We start from the raw sequence: 16,535 nt of genomic DNA on the forward strand, positions 1-16,535 counted from the left end.
TCCTCTAACCAAAAAAAAAAAGTTCTGTCCGTCGGATCGCTAAACTAACAAGTTTGTTTTTTAGTTTTCAGTAGTTGGGAAGTTAATTTAGTGGGAATGGAGGCTAGGGCAGTTGAATGTTCCTCCTGCAGAATGTGGGAGGAAAGGGTCACCTCGGGTGTCCCTGCTGACTACATCTGCGGGAAGTGCACCCAACTCCGGCTCCTCGAGAACCGTGTTAGGGACCTGGAGCTGGAGCTGGATGAACTTCGGATCATTCGGGAGGCGGAGGGGGTTATTGACAGGCGTTATAGGGAGGTAGTCACACCTCAGGTAAAAGAAGAAGGTAGATGGGTTACCGTCAGGGGAGGGAGAGGGAACCGGCAGGCAGTGCAAGGATTCCCCTGTGGTCGTTCCCCTCAATAACAAGTATACCGTTTTGGATACTGTTGCGGGGGACGACTTACCAGGGGTAAGCAATGGGGCACAGGTCTCCGGCACAGAGTCTGTCCCTTTTGCTCAGAAGGGAAGAGAGAAGAGGAACAGAGCACTTGTCATTGGGGACTCCATAGTTAGAGGAACAGACAGGAGGTTCTGTGGGAACGAAAGAGACTCATGGTTGGTGTGTTGCCTCCCAGGTGCCAGGGTTCGTGATGTCTCTGAACGTGTTTTTGGGATCCTTAAGAGGGAGGGGGAGCAGCCCCAAGTCGTGGTCCACATAGGTACCAATGACATAGGTAGGAAGAGAGATGGGGATTTGAGACAGAAATTCTGGGAGCTCGGGTGGAAGCTGAGGGCTAGAACAAACAGAGTTGTTATCTCTGGGTTGTTACCCGTGCCACGTGCTAGTGAAGTGAGAAATAAGGAGAGAGAGGAGTTGAACACGTGGCTACAGGGATGGTGCAGGAGGGAGGGTTTTGGTTTCCTGGATAATTGGGGCTCATTCTGGGGTAGGTGGGACCTCTACAAACAGGATGGTCTTCACTTGAACCAGAGGGGTACCAATATCCTGGGGGGGAGATTTGCTAGTGCTCTTCGGGGGGGTTTAAACTAATTCAGCAGGGGGATGGGAACCTAAATTGTACAGGATGTTGAGAGTAGTGAGGTCAGGGATAGGGTTAAAAGTTCGAAAGAGGCACTGGCAAGCAAGACGCTGATATCGCGATGTGGATCCCGTCCATTGAGGTCGGGACCCAGATTTGCATATTCAAGTGAGCAGTTATTCTCACTTGAATATGTCTTCACCGGATCTACCCAGTGCCTGGGACCTAACGGTTTCACCTTGGAGACCCTTCGTGGGTGACGTTTAACACAAGTTTCCACAAAAGCTCTGTGTGGTTGAGCTTTGGGCAGGGTGGTACCCTGGTACCCCGATGCCACCTGGGTACCAAGGCACTGCCAGCCTGGCAACCTGGCAACCTGCCAATGTCGCCTCAGCGCCACCCTTGTACTGCCAAAGTGCCCAAGTGACACTACTAGGCTGGCAGGGCACTGACAGGGTATCAGGTTAGCAATGCCAAGGTGCCTAGGTGGCAATATATCCATGCCAGGGATCGGGTTCGAGGTGCCCTACCCTTACGAGGTGGAATGCAGGGTGACTCTCTTATTGGTGAGTTGGGGTGATGGTGGGGGGAGGGGGGTCCGGAGACCACGTTGGGTGGCTAAAGATTGGGGTGCAATTTAAAAATAGCGCCCCGATCTCTTCCTGCACTGGTGAGCTGTGCTTGTTAGTGCAGGAAACTGGACTAAGTGTCACCTTGGCAGGCAGTCCTTGCCGGGGTCCAGAAATGAAGCAGAGTTCCGTTTAATAGATGGGACATTCTTCTTATTTTTGTAAAATTTAGAGTACCCAATTCATTTTTTCCAATTAAGGGACAATTTAGTGTGGCCAATCCACCTACCCTGCACATCTTTGAGTTGTTGGGGCGAAACCGATGCAAACATGGGGAGAATGTGCAAACCCCACACAGACAGTGACCCAGAGCCGGGATTGAACCTGTGACCTCGGCACCGTGAGGCAGCAGTGCTAACCACCATGCTGCCCTATAGATGGGTCATTCTTGACGCTATCAGCTAAATGCCCTTGACACAGGACTCTGTTTCATTTCCGTTAAATTGTGCCCTTTATCTATTTGTAACTAAAATTAGGAGATGGGAAACTACAATAATAATAATCTTTATAATAATCTTTATTATTGTCACAAGTAGGCTAACATTAACACCACAATGAAGTTACTGTGAAAATCCCCTAGTCGCCACACTCCGGTGCCTGTTCCAGTACACGGGGCGGGATTCTCCCCTACCCGGCGGGACGGTGCGGTCCCGGTGTAGGGGAGTGGCGCCAACCACTCCGGCGTCGGGCATCCCCAAAGGTGCGGAATTCTACGCACCTTTGGGGGCTAGGCCCGCACCGGAGCGGTTGGCACCACGCCGACTGGCACCAAAACCAGCACCAGCTGCCTTTGACATCCGCCGCCCGGCGCCGGGGCTGGTCGAAAGGCCTTCGCTGGTTCGCACATGCGCGCTGGGGGATTCTCTTCCGCCTCCGCCATAGTGGAGGCAGTGGCAGCGGCGGAAGAAAAAGGAGTGCCCCCACGGCACTGGCCCGCCCGCCGATCGGTGGGCCCCGGTCGCGGGCCTGGCCACTGTGGGGGCACCCCCTGGGGTCCGATCGCCCGGCGCGTCCCCCCAGGACCCTGGCGGCCCGCTCGCGCCGCCGATCCCGCCGCCACCAGAGGTGGTTCAAACTCGGCGGCGGGAGAGGCCTCCCAGCGGCGGGACTTCAGCCTATTGCGGGCTGGAGAATCGCCGCAGGTCGGCGTGGGGTGATTCCCGCCCCCGCCAATTCCCGGGTGGCGGAGAATTTCTGCCACGGCGGGGGCGGGATTGTTGGCGGCCCCGGGTGATTCTCCGACCCTGCGTGGGGTCGGAAAATTTCGCCCACGGAGGGAGAATTCAGATTTTCCAAACTACCTGACAAGCATGTCTTTCAGGACTTTTGGGAGGAAACTGGGACACCCGGTGGAAACTCACGTAGACACGGGGATAACGTGCAGACTCCGCACAGACAGTGACCCAACCTATTCGAATCTGGGACCTTGACACTGTGATGCAACAGTGCTAACCACTGTGCTACCATGCCGCCCCTCAATTGACATGGAGCTCCATTTCATACAAATAAGTAATGTACTACTAAAACAGTTGAGTGCGTTGCTCACTGATCTACAGGTTTGTCTCAAACCTGCGGTTGAGGAGCCCCCAAATACCAATGGCCAGCTGTAAGTAAATTAAAGCCCCTTAAACTAGTGAAGATAGAGGGCGCGATTCTCCGCTGCCCACGACGGGTCGGAGAATAGTGGGATGGCCTTCCCGACATTTTAACCGACCTCCCGCTATTCTCTCCCCCCCCCCCCCCCCCCCCCCCCCCCCACGGCCGCCCCACGACACGAATCGCTGTTCGCCGTTTTTTACAGCGAACAGCGATTCTCCCCTGGCCAATGGGCCGAGTTGCCAGGCCTTTACGGCCGTTTTCACGAACGCAAACACACCTGCTCTCACCGTTCGTGAAAACGGCCGCAAAGTGCTGTTCCAGACAACCATGGCACCGATTGGCACGGCCGCACCACGGCCGTGCCAAGGGTGGCGTGGGCACGCGATCGGTGCCCACCGATCGCGGGCAGCGGGTTCGATACCCGCGCACTCTTTGTTCCTCCGCCACCCCGCAGGATCAGTCAGCGTATGCGTGATGACGTCATCCGCGCATGCGCTGGTTGGAGTCGTCCAATCCGCGCATGCGCGGCTGACATCATCGTGCGCGTCAGCCGCCGTGACGCTTGCCACGTGGGCTTAGCGCAATGCCGTGCTTCGCGGGGCCATGCTGCTAGCCCCGCCCGTGGGGGAGAATCGGGTCTCGGGAGGGGGCGCGGAGGCTGCCGTGAAACACGGCCAGTTTCACCGCAGCTTTTACGACTCTCCGCATTTGCGGAGAATCGCGCCCAGGGATTCAGATGAATATTTTAAGCACTCATATGTTAACATCACATGACATAATTTCAGAACATGATTAGATCTAATATCTGCCTTATAGGTTCTTTCTTGTTTTTCCATTTAAAGGTTGATTCAACCTGTTTGCCCAGATCGATAGCTGTTAGTATAGGAGTGCCGCTGATATATTTACCTTATTCCCTGAAACACAAATTAATCCTGGCTTCTCAGCAGACAGTCACATAAGGTATACAGTCATGTATGCAAACGAGGTGCTTAGGTATATTGGTGTCAATCCAAAATATTTAGTTTTATTTCTGATATGTTTCTTTCTTCTTACTTCTTTATGATTGTCTCATGGCATCACAGTAGCAGACAATTAACTGTTATGATATCATTTTCCTTAGCAACCAGAAACTCCTCATTGATTGGGTAGCACTGCATCATCTTTCACCTAGATTTCAATACACAATCAGGAAATTTGGCACAGAGGAAGGCTTCATGAAGAAAATGGTAAGTTCATCATATATGGAGTGTAAGACAGCCACAGCACAAAATGAAATCAATCATTAATTCATGGTTTTGAAGGTGGGGGCAGGATCATGTATATAAAGCGGGAGGTTAGTGCACTGCCTTCCAGCCCACCCCCATGTGATGGTGGGTGGATAGGGTGTCAGATAGCCTGCCCTCCTTATGGAAAGCCGGCTACTTAAACAGCAGGAAGGAAGGAGGCCACATCCCTTGTGGGTGCCTCATGCCGATCAGGTGGGTGATACAGTAGAACAGTGGTTAGCACAGTTGCTTCACAGCTCCAGGGTCCCAGATTCGATTAACGGCTTGGGTCACTGTCTGTGTGGAATCTGCATTTTCTCCCCGTGTCTGCCTGGATTTCCTCCAGGTACTCCGGATTCCTCCCACAGTCCAATGATGTGCAGGTTAGGTGGACTGGCTGTACTAAATTGCCCTTAGTGCCCAAAAAAGTTTAGGTGGGGTTACTGGGTTATGGGGATAGGGTGGCGGTGTGGGCTTCATTAGGGTGCCCTTTCCAGACTTGATGGGCCGAATAGCCTCCTTCGGCACTGTAACTGTTATGATTCTATGAACCCCCCCTCTACCTGCTTTATGCCTTCTCCCTGACTTCGAAAACCTGATCCCCACAATCCTCGCTAGGATTCCCAATTCCTCGATGTGATCCGTAATGTACAATATGGAGTTTGCAGGCTTATGTTGCCTGATCATTCGAGCCCTGGGAAGGGACATCATGTTGTACAATAGTAGCCCTACCTCTGAACCAGAATCTCTGAATTCAAGACCCACTATGCAACTTGATGGTCACAGATGGTGTGTTCGTATTTTGGCCATACAGGTTGATTACCAACCTTCAAATCCTTCTATTACATCTATGGCAGGCCGTAAAGAATGGGAAAATGTCCTGGTCAGCCAGATAGGTGGTAGGTGCAGTGCATTGCCTCCCCATGTTAAAAGACTCCACATGCTGATTCTTACCAGGGCTGCATTCCATTGCAAGAATTCTCCTTGCTGCAAGGGAATACCAGAGAGAGAGTGAGAGTGAGAGCCTTGGGGTTTTGTCAGCACATCAAAAATGCCTACTTTCCTGAGATACAGGAATCTGTTGTGAAGTGAGTTGATGGAATACTGGTGCATGAGCTATATACTGGATGATGTGAGACTATGAGCAATGAGTGAGATATGATTTGTTATTGTAACGAATGGAAAACTGTGTACCAGTTCATGAATTCATCGTAACTCACATTTCAATTGCACAGTGTCATGTACAGAATGTGTTTGTTCTCTCACTGCCTGTGATCATTATATTTTGTACAGAATGATGTGTGCCTTTTCTTACCCTATTTGCATGTGTATCCCAATTAAATAATTCAGCCGCAAGATTTTGTGAGTTCAAAAATAAAGAAGGTGATTTATTCGGACACACCTACCCCGAATTAAATGCAACATCAGAAAGGCATTCTTGTCCTCACATACACATACAAAGATTATGTACAGATAATGTTCATATATTTTTACTAATTGCTGTTAGCTCAGTATCTTAACGATTTTAGGTCACCTATGTAGCAGGCCTAATTTATTGAATTAAATTTATGCTTTAAAGTTGAAGCGGGGTCTTGTAAAGTGAAGAGTTCAGAGCAGGTTGTGAGGATTCTTGTTGTCAAATTTCTAGGTGGTTGGTTCTCAGCTGAACCTTTACTGGAGCATGATACATACTTTGGTGGCTTAATGCCTTGCAGGTTGTTTCCAATATGGTTTACATACTGGCTGAATTGATGGTTTCAGTGGTTTTGCCTGCAAACAGTTCTTTGCTGATTTGTAAATGCAGACACCAATATTGCTCCCTTATCACGTTACTTTCTGCAAGTCCAAGTCCGTTTCCAAATGAGAGGGTGGCGTCCATGTTGACTCCACATCCTGTGTTGTGCGTAAACACCTCCAAGGTCCACTTAGTCCAGTGTGGTTAGGAAAAACCATCATGATACAATGGGGCAGTGCTAGGGGCCATTCACTTCCAACTGCCATCAATTGAGTTTTGATCTTCCCTTTGTTAAGTATGAAACAGGGAAACAGGAGTCTGTAAAACTCTGTAGTCTTTTGTGTTAGTTCATCCTTAAACAAATTGTTATGTGAATTCCCCAGATGGCTGTGAATGTCCATACTTAATTTGGTATTTGCTTGAGACTTGTAGTTGCCTGTAGCTCAAATGCCAAAGGTCAAATGATTTATATTGGACATTTTAATAGTTTGTTTGTGCCCAGTTTTTAAAAGTAATGACTAGAAGTTCATTATATGATGTTCTGTACTGGGTGTGATAGGCAGTGATTGTCCAGCTTTGAAATCTTGTGATGCGCCACATTAACTTACATGATATCAGCGGAGTGCAGGCATTGATTGAATTTAGGAAAGAAGTGGAATACTGGGCTAGTCACTGTTGAGAAGTAGTTTGCTGCTGGAAGCCTCAGCTGCTTAATAGAATGTGGCCCCAATTACTGATAGCTTCACCAATATCTCAGAACCAAAATAACATTCACACTGACTGGATTTTGTGGACTCATCATAGAAACAAAAATCCAGCTATTATCAAGCTCTCAAATCTAAGCAAAGCACGGAGCAGGAATGCACAGCTAAGGTACTGGGAAACCTGATATTGCCAACTCAGGACAGATTTGCAGAAATATAAGGTTAAAATGAATAACCAAAATTGTCAAAGGTATGGAATGAAGGCAAGACTCAAATATATTCAATGTGGAGACCTGCGATTTTAGATGCTCAAATAAATGACGAGTAAAACAGGCTGTAATAAGAGTTGTTTGAAAAGAATGAGTTGTAAGTGGGAAAGAATAACATTTGGGTGAAATGGATGCAATAAAGATGAACACTTAAGTATTTAATCAGATATGAAAAAGCTTTTAGGGAGAACAAATTACAAAACAGATGAAAGAAGTGCATAGCTTAATAACGACAAGATAAGAACAGAACATTTTGGTTCCAATATCATTGGCTAGAAAGAAGGTGTGCCCTCATGGTTTTTATAATATTTTAAAAGCTGCTGCATGAACAGTTTTTAGTCTCCATTTAGACTTGAAAGATTAGGAGTCAAAGGATAATGATGGAGGTGTCCAAAATGATGAGGGGTCTGGACGGGGTAGGTCGGGAAAGATTGTTCCCACTGCAGGAAGGATCAAGAATGGGAGGTGACAGATTTTAAGATAAGTGGCAAATGTAGCAATGGAGATGTGAGGAGAAAACATTTTCGCACAGCAAATCATTAGGTTCTGGAATTCCCTACCTGAGAGTGAATTGAAGGCACATTCAAACAAGGTATTCAAAAGGGAATTGGATTATTATCTGAGAAAGGAGAATGAGCAGGTTTAATGGGGAGAAGTTGGGGAATGAGATTAGGTGCATTGCTCATCAGGAGAGTCAGCGAAGATATGAGAGGCCAAATGGCCTCTTTTTGTGCTGTAACAACTCTGTGATTCTGTCAAGTTGATATTGCTTAATTGCAAGGCCTGAATTAAACAAGACGAATGTCCTTGTAAAACATGCCATTGAAGATTCTGGCCACTGCTTAATGCCTTTGCTGTTCCTGACCACCTCCTTCACCTTGCTTGAATATTGGCCAAGGTAACTTCAGGAATAAAATTACAATTGTTTTGTGGAGAGCATTCTTACACCAATCTGTTCTTTGTTAACCAACCAATAAGAATGGATGAATATGAAAAGAACCATTGTTTCTGCATTACCATTATGTAAACATTCCTGTGAAAATCCTACCTTTTGTCATTTTGGTGAGAAGCAACCAGATCTGGAATTAGAAAACGCCAAAGATGTTAAACCCTCAAAACATGGAAAGACATTCTCTGAAAGATTCTTTCCACTAGTCAGAGTATCTGTTTCCCCAAATATGCGCTACAAAGCTAAAAATCTGATTGGAGTAAAGCCAAGGATGGATTGGGCCAGCTAAAATTGATATGTGAATACCAGCTGCTTCCTTTTCTATTCAGCCAGCCTGTCACTGAATGATTGCAAGAACCTAAATGTGAGACTCACAAGAAAGGAACAAAATAGTTCAAGAACCCAGGCATAGTTCGAAGTTCCAGATAGTTTCTGCATATCTTTTTCATTCTGACTGTGTTTTCCTGACAGTTGATTCCTCAACAGGCCATCTCTTCTTTTGTTTGATGTACCCATCTCCAGGAACAAATAGAAAAGAACATGAAGATTAGTGATACAGAATTGATTTTCACTTTACAATGTATTTTTCACCTCCTGTGACAAGGGAATGCTGTAGGTGAAAGCAAATAAGAAAATATTTCCTATGAAGTTGATGAAAACCTAGCATTGTCCCAGAAACCCGAAATATTCAAATTAAATGGCAGAGTATGATATAGAGGTGAGTTGCATCTCTGAATCATCATTAATCTATTTGTTAATTGGGATAGCTTTATGTCACATATCTGCAGAAAGAATCCTTGAAACTCCATATCCTAAAAATGTGTTTGACTGATTTCTCTTAGTAACAATGACAACTTGCATTTATATAGCACCTTTAATGCCATGAAACTTCCTCAGGTGCTTCAGGAGGACATTATCAAAACAAACTCTGAAGTAGAGCCAGATAAGGAGATATAAGACTGATGACCCAAAGCTAAGTGAAAGAGTTAGATTTTTAAACAACATCTTGAATGAAGAGAGTGAGAGATAAAGGGTTGGGTGTTCAATTGCTTGTGGGGCAAGGCCAGGCATGGGCACGCATGGGAAATAATGCTCCTGAATGACGTGTCAGTTTTCTGTCGCCTCTGTGACCTGTGACCTGCAGAAATTTCTAAAGGGAAGCCAGGAATCGGGGGAATCAGCAACTCACACGCCTCCAGTACCCTTGCTGTGTAGCGAGTTGAAGAGTATTTTAAAAGGCCGTTGAGGGACAGAATCAAATCTTTGAAGTTAATAATAGGTAGACTGAGCAGTATGGGACACGTTAATGCAGGACTGTTGGGAACGGTTATCCATTATTGATTGCAATTGCTGGTGAAATTTCATGTGAGAAAAAGGATTGTGAAAGGATAGTGAAAGGATAGCTCATGCAGTGGCAGAAGGTTGCCATCACTTGATTAGAGCAGCTTAAGTAACTGATGAGTGTTATGGGTACTTGTTTGTGTGTGTGTGGACTGTGAGGCTGCTGTCCCTCTGCTCCTGCTTCTGCCATTCCTCCAGGTAATGGTATGCACAGTCCTTTGCTGTCTGCCTTTAAAGTTGCCCTGGAGAATTGTGTTTCACTTCCAGGTCATGCCATTAACTGGGTGCCAAGTTCGACTGCAGCCCAATGAGGACCTTTATTTTTTTTAATTGCATCACATTACTGATGCAGATGGGCTGCAGTGTCAGGATCCAGCAATGATTCTGCTGCCAGGTTCCCAATCCCAGATTGAAAATCCAACCCAGGGTGTCAGAGAAATCTTGGGAGGGAATGCCAGTGTTTAGGGCCTAGACAGCAGAAAATATAATTGCCAATAGTGGAGCTATTAACACAGAGGATGGTGAAGATGCCGGAACTGGAGGAGTGCACATATCTCCAAGGGCTGTTGGTTTGGAGGAGGTTACAGGCATAGAAATGGGTGAGGCCATCAAAAAACAAGGATGAGCATTTTAACATTGAGATGTTGGCCAATGTATGCCAGTGTAGATCAGCATGCATGGGATGATAGGGCAATTGGATAATCGTGATCTAGAATATGGACAGCAGTGTTTTGAATGAGATCCTGGGCTGGATTCTCCGTTTTCAGGATGTGCTCCATGGCAGACACAGCCCGTGGACCTAGGGTGGGATTCTCCGATCCTGCACCGGGTCGGAGAATTGCCCATGGGGGTGGGGGTTGCGAATCCCACCATGCTGCTCTGACGCCGGGCCATCGATACTCCGGTGACCGGAGAATTGGCGGCAATCCCGCCAGCGCAGTTGCCACGCCGCCGGTCGGGGGCCGCTGAACACGGCACCCCCTGGCGATTCTCCATACTCAATGGACTGAGTGCCCGCCGAGTTCCGCCAGCGAGATATTCGCAGACTCACTGGCAAGGAGCACCCTGCCACCTATGCTAGTACAACCTGCAATCTTGCTAATACCTAAGAAAGACAAAGACCCAACAGAATGGGGTTCCTACAGACCCATTTTGCTGCTAATTGCAGACATGAAAATACTGGCCAAGATCCTAGCCAATAGGCTGGAGGACTGCATACCAGAGGCGATAGCAGAAGGCCAGACAGGCTTCATCAAGGGGAGACAGCTAACGTCGAGCATCAGGCGCCTGCTGAACGTGATCATGACCCTATCCGAGGAGAGAACATCTGGATGCAGAAAAGGCCCTTGACAGAGTTGAATGGAAGTATCTCATGGAGGTACTGGAGTGGTTCAGGCTTGGAACAGCGTTTACCGCCTGGGTGAAGCTCTTGTACAACGCTCCCACAGCGAGCATATGGACAAATTACACCAGCTCTAAATACATCCAGCTGCACAGAGGCATAAGTCAGGGCTGCAAGGATGCTTTTTGCCCTGGCGTTCAAAACATTAGCGATCGCGCTTAGGGCAGCACTTGGACACTCTGACACTGCCAGACTGGAACTCTGGCAGTGCCCCTGTCAGCCTGGATATGCTACCAGGGCATCCAACACTGCCAGGTGGCACTGCCAGGGTGCCAAATGGCAGTGCCAGGGTGCCTGGATTCCAGGGGTAGAGCCAGAGCGCGATGTTATCCTGTCCCCAACCATCCAGGGTCTCTAATGGCCTGGGAAATTCTCTCAGGTGCCGTCATGCATGGTCCATGTTTGTGTAAACCAACACTAAACAGCGCCCTAGCGAGGTCTCCCAGATACAGCTGTTGAGTCCCAGGCATGAATGGTTATGGCAAACATCTATGGCTCATTAAAAAATGCTGATCTGGATCACACCTATTGAAGGTGAGGTCCAGATTGTAAAATCCCGCCAGATGTTCCGTGTGTCGCGATAATGTCCCAACACTGTGTATCAGCAACATATAAAAATGCTGGAGAAATTTCATCAGTAATGTCTCCGCTGCATCCTCAATGGACCATCAAAGAAAGTGTCCTTCTTGAAGCCAGCTCCACGGCATTCAGGAAAAACTGCAAAATTAACTTTGATGGACTAGCCACGGTATCTGCATCGCTGAAATGCATCTGACATGCCAGGTCCTGTTTTCCAACTCTCAGATCATCAATGGTCCAGGGGAAGTCAAAGAAAATGATTCAAAGGCACTCTGATGTTCTCCTTGAAGTGTGACCATTTTGATCTTAATGACTGGGAGGATCTTGCTACAGGGAATGTGAGGAAAACCTTTTTCATCCAAAGGGTCGGGTGAGTCTGGAACTCACTGCCTGAAAGGTTGGTGGAGGCAGAGACATGAAGAAGTACTATCGGTAAACTGTTGGAAAATGGGGTCAGGATAATTAGGTGGTTGTATTTGACCAGCGCTGTCGCACTTTTTTGAGCTGTGGACCTCTATGACTTTATAATTGTTCAAAATGGTGACAAATTGTCCATCAGGCTATATCAGAGTTTAAAGTAGCAGTGCCCAGAGTGTAGGGTTGGCTTTCTTTCCTTTCCTCGCTATGGCCACATTGCCTCAACATTAAGACCTTGTGACCTCTTGGGACATCCTGCCTCATGTCCCCAATGATCTGTGGGTCGAGAATGGGCCTGTTGATATACGTGAAGATTCATGACAAAAGTCCATGACCCTGAGCAGAAGTCATCCTCGAATTGAGGGATAACTGTTCATTTTCTGCTTTGCTTTCTTACCCTTTCTTATAAATCTTTTACATAGAACATAGAACATAGAACATTACAGCGCAGTATGGGCCCTTCGGCCGTCGATGTTACGCCGACCTGTGAAACCATCTGAAGCCTATCTGACCTACACTATTCCATTTTCATCCATATGTCTATCCAGTGACCACTTAAATGCCCTTAAATTTGGCGAGTCTACTACTGTTGCAGGCAGGGTGTTCCACACCCCTACTACTCTCTGAGTAAAGAAACTGCCTCTGACATCTGTCCTATATCTACCACCCCTCAATTTAAAGCTATGTCCCCTCGTGTTGGTCATCACCATCCGAGGAAAAAGACTCTCACTGTCCACCCTATCTAACCCTCTGACTATCTTATATGTCTCTATTAAGTCACCTCTCAGCCTTCTCCTCTCTAACGAAAACAACCTAAAGTCCCTGAGCCTTTACTCGTAAGACCGTCCCTCCATACCAGGCAACATCCTGGTAAATCTCCTCTGAACCCTTTCCAAAGCTTCCACATCCTTCCTATAATGTGGTGACCAGAACTGCACACAGTACTCCAGGTGCGGCCGCACCAGAGTTTTGTACAGCTGCAGCATGACCTTGTGGCTCCGAAACTCAATCCCCCTACTGATAAAGGCTAGCACACCATATGCCTTCTTAACAGCCCTATTAACCTGGGTGGCAACTTTCAGGGATTTATGTACCTGGATGCCGAGATCTCTCTGTTCATCTACACTACCAAGAATCTTGCCATTAGCCCAGTACTCTGCATTCCTGTTACTCCTTCCAAAGTGAACCACCTCACACTTTTCCGCATTAAACTCCATCTATCACCTCGCAGCCCAGCTCTGCAGCTTATCTATGTCCCTCTGTAAACTATAACATCCTTCAGCACTATCCACAACTCTACCGACCTTCATGTCATCTGCAAATTTACTAACCCATCCTTCTACACCCTCTTCCAGGTCATTTATAAAAATGACAAACAGCAGTGGCCCCAAAACAGATCCTTGCGGTACACCACTAGTAACTGAACTCCAGGATGAACATTTGCCATCAACCACCACCCTCTGTCTTCTTTCAGCTAGCCAATTACTGATCCAAACCGCTGAATCACCTTCAATCCCATACTTCCGTATTTTCTGCAATAGCCTACCGTGGGGAACCTTATCAAACGCCTTACTGAAATCCATATACACCACATCAACTGCTTTACCCTCATACACCTGTTTGGTCACCTTCTCAAAAAACTCAATAAGGTTTGTGAGGCATGACCTACCCTTCACAAAACCGTGTTGAGTATCGCTAATCAACTTGCTCTTTTCAAGATGATTATAAACCCTATCTCTTATAACCTTTTCCAACATTTTACCCACAACCGAAGTAAGGCTCACAGGCCTATAATTACCAGGGTTGTCTCTACTCCCCTTCTTGAACAAGGGGACAACATTTGCTATCCTCCAGTCTTCCGGCACTATTCCTGTCGACAAAGACGACATAAAGATCAAGGACAAAGGCTCTGCAATCTCCTCCCTGGCTTCCCAGAGAATCCTAGGATAAATCCCATCTGGCCCAGGGGACTTATCTATTTTTACACTTTCCAAAACTGCTGACACCTCCTCCTTGTGAACCTCAACCCCATCTAGCCTGGTCGACTGTACCTGAGTATTCTCCTCGACAACATTGTCTTTCTCCAGTGTAAACACTGACGAAAAATATCCATTTAACGCTTCCCCTATCTCCTCTGATTCCACACACAACTTTCCACTATTATCATTGATTGGCCCGAATCTTACTCTAGTCATTCTTTTGTTCCTGATATACCTATAGAAAGCCTTAGGGTTTTCCTTGATCCTATCCGCCAACGACTTTTCGTGTCCTCTCCTCGCTCTTCTTAACTCTCCCTTTAGGTCCTTCCTGGCTAACTTGTAACTCTCAAGTGCCCTAACTGAGCCTTCATGACTCATCCTAACATAGGACTTCATCTTCCTCTTGACAAGTGCTTCAACTTCCTTAGTAAACCACGGTTCCCTTGCTCGACAACTTCCTCCCTGCCTGACAGGTACATACTTACAAGGACACGCAGTAGCTGTTCCTTGATAAAGCTCCACATTTCGATTGTACCCATCCCCTGCAGTTTCCTTCCCCATCCTATACATCCTAAATCTTGCCGAATAGCATCATAATTGCCTTTCCCCCAGCTATAATTCTTGCCTTGCGGTATATACTTATCCCTGCCCAACGCTAAAGTAAACATAACCGAATTGTGATCACTATCACCAAAGTGCTCACCTACATCTAAATCTAACACCTGGCCGGGTTCATTACCCAGTACCAAATCCAATGTGGCATGGCCCCTTGTTGGCCTGTCTACATACTGTGTAAGAAAACCCTCCTGCACACACTGCACAAAAACTGACCCATCTATAGTACTCGAACTATAGTATTTCCAGTCAATATTTGGAAAGTTAAAGTCCCCCATAACAACTATCCTGTTACGCTCGCTCCTGTCGAGAATCATCTTTGCTATCCTTTCCTCTACATCTCTGGAACTATTCGGAGGTCTATAGATAACTCCCAACAGGGTGACCTCTCCTCTGCTGTTCCTAACCTCGGCCCAGACTACCTCAGTCCTCAAACGTCCTTTCTGCCGCCGTAATACTTTCCTTGATTAACAATGCCACCCCCCCCCCCCCCTCTTTTACCATCTTCTCTGTTCTGACAGAAACATCTAAATCCTGGAACCTGCAACAATCATTCCTGTCCCTGCTCTAACCATGTCTCCGAAATTGCCACAACATCGAGATCCCAGGTACCAACCCATGCTGCAAGCTCACCCACCTTATTCCGGATGCTCCTGGCGTTGAAGTAGACACACTTCAAACCAACATCTTGCTTGCTGGTGCCCTCTTTCAAACTTTTAACCCTATCCCTGACCTCACTACTCTCAACATCCTGTACACTGGGACTACAATTTAGGTTCCCATCCCCCTGCTGAATTAGTTTAAACCCCCCCGAAGAGCACTAGCAAACCTCCCCCCCCCCCAGGATATTGGTACCCCTCTGGTTCAGGTGAAGACCATCCTGTTTGTAGAGGTCCCACCTACCCCAGAATGAGCCCCAATTATCCAGGAAACCAAAACCCTCCCTCCTGCACCATCCCTGTAGCCACGTGTTCAACTCCTCTCTCTCCTTATTTCTCACTTCGCTAGCACGTGGCACGGGTAACAACCCAGAGATAACAACTCTGTTTGTTCTAGCTCTCAGCTTCCACCCTAGCTCCCTGAATTTCTGTCTCAAATCCCCATCTCTCTTCCTACCTATGTCTTTGGTACCTATGTGGACCACGACTTGGGGCTGCTCCCCCTCCCCCTTAAGGATCCCCAAAACACGATCAGAGACATCACGAATCCTGGCACCTGGGAGGCAACACACCAACCGTGAGTCTCTTTCATTCCCACAGAACTTCCTGCCTGTTCCTCTAACTGTGGAATCCCCAATGACAAGTGCTCTGTTCCTCTTCTCCCTTCCCTTCTGAGCAAAAGGGACAGACTCTGTGCCAGAGACCTGTGCCCCATTGCTTATCCCTGGTAAATCGTCCCCCGCAACAGTATCCAAAACGGTATACTTGTTATTGAGGGGAACGACCACAGGGGATCCCTGCACTGCCTGCCGGTTCCCTCTCGTTCCCCTGACGGTAACCCATCTACCTTCTTCTTTTTCCTGAGGTGTGACTACCTCCCTATAACGCCTCTCAATAACCCCCTTTGCCTCCCGAATGATCCGAAGTTCATCCAGCTCCAATCCAGGCCCCTAACGCGGTTCTCAAGGAGCTGAAGTTGGGTGCACTTCCCGCAGATGTAGTTAGATGTATGACTAATTTAATAATTTACATTATTATTTCAATCCTGCTGCTTCTTTTTCAATTTCCCTTATTTCTTTTTTATATGCATTGAGGCTAAATATGCTGTCATATTTTGAAATGCAGTCATCTCTTTAATAAGGATAATGCTAAAGTAGGACATGTAGGTCTCTATAATTGCTACAGTTAAAAAAACAATCAATCATTACTGTCTTTTTAAAATAAATAAGCCTTTATCATTGTTTTTCTAGGAAGTGAGACATCAAGCCAAATAATTCTCTTACCGTATCCAATACCATAAGAATAACATGTTAAGTTCATAATCAGTTCAATAGAATCTTGATGTAAACCTTCTAACAATATATTATGGTT

General features: G+C 46.9%; 1 protein-coding gene across 2 annotated transcripts in view; it reads left to right on the top strand.

The window, feature by feature from the left end:
- Nucleotides 1–16,535, top strand: part of LOC119970399 (mucin-5AC-like) — a 152,505-nt gene that overhangs the window by 96,691 nt on the left and 39,279 nt on the right. For both annotated transcript variants that reach the window (XM_038804954.1, XM_038804956.1), the window contains exon 2: nucleotides 4,371–4,476. The gene's annotated coding sequence lies outside the window, so the exon portion shown is untranslated. The remainder of the gene's footprint in view (nucleotides 1–4,370; nucleotides 4,477–16,535) is intronic.

This window comes from Scyliorhinus canicula, chromosome 8 (assembly GCF_902713615.1).
Source record: "Scyliorhinus canicula chromosome 8, sScyCan1.1, whole genome shotgun sequence".
NCBI classification, from domain to species: Eukaryota; Metazoa; Chordata; class Chondrichthyes; order Carcharhiniformes; family Scyliorhinidae; genus Scyliorhinus; species Scyliorhinus canicula.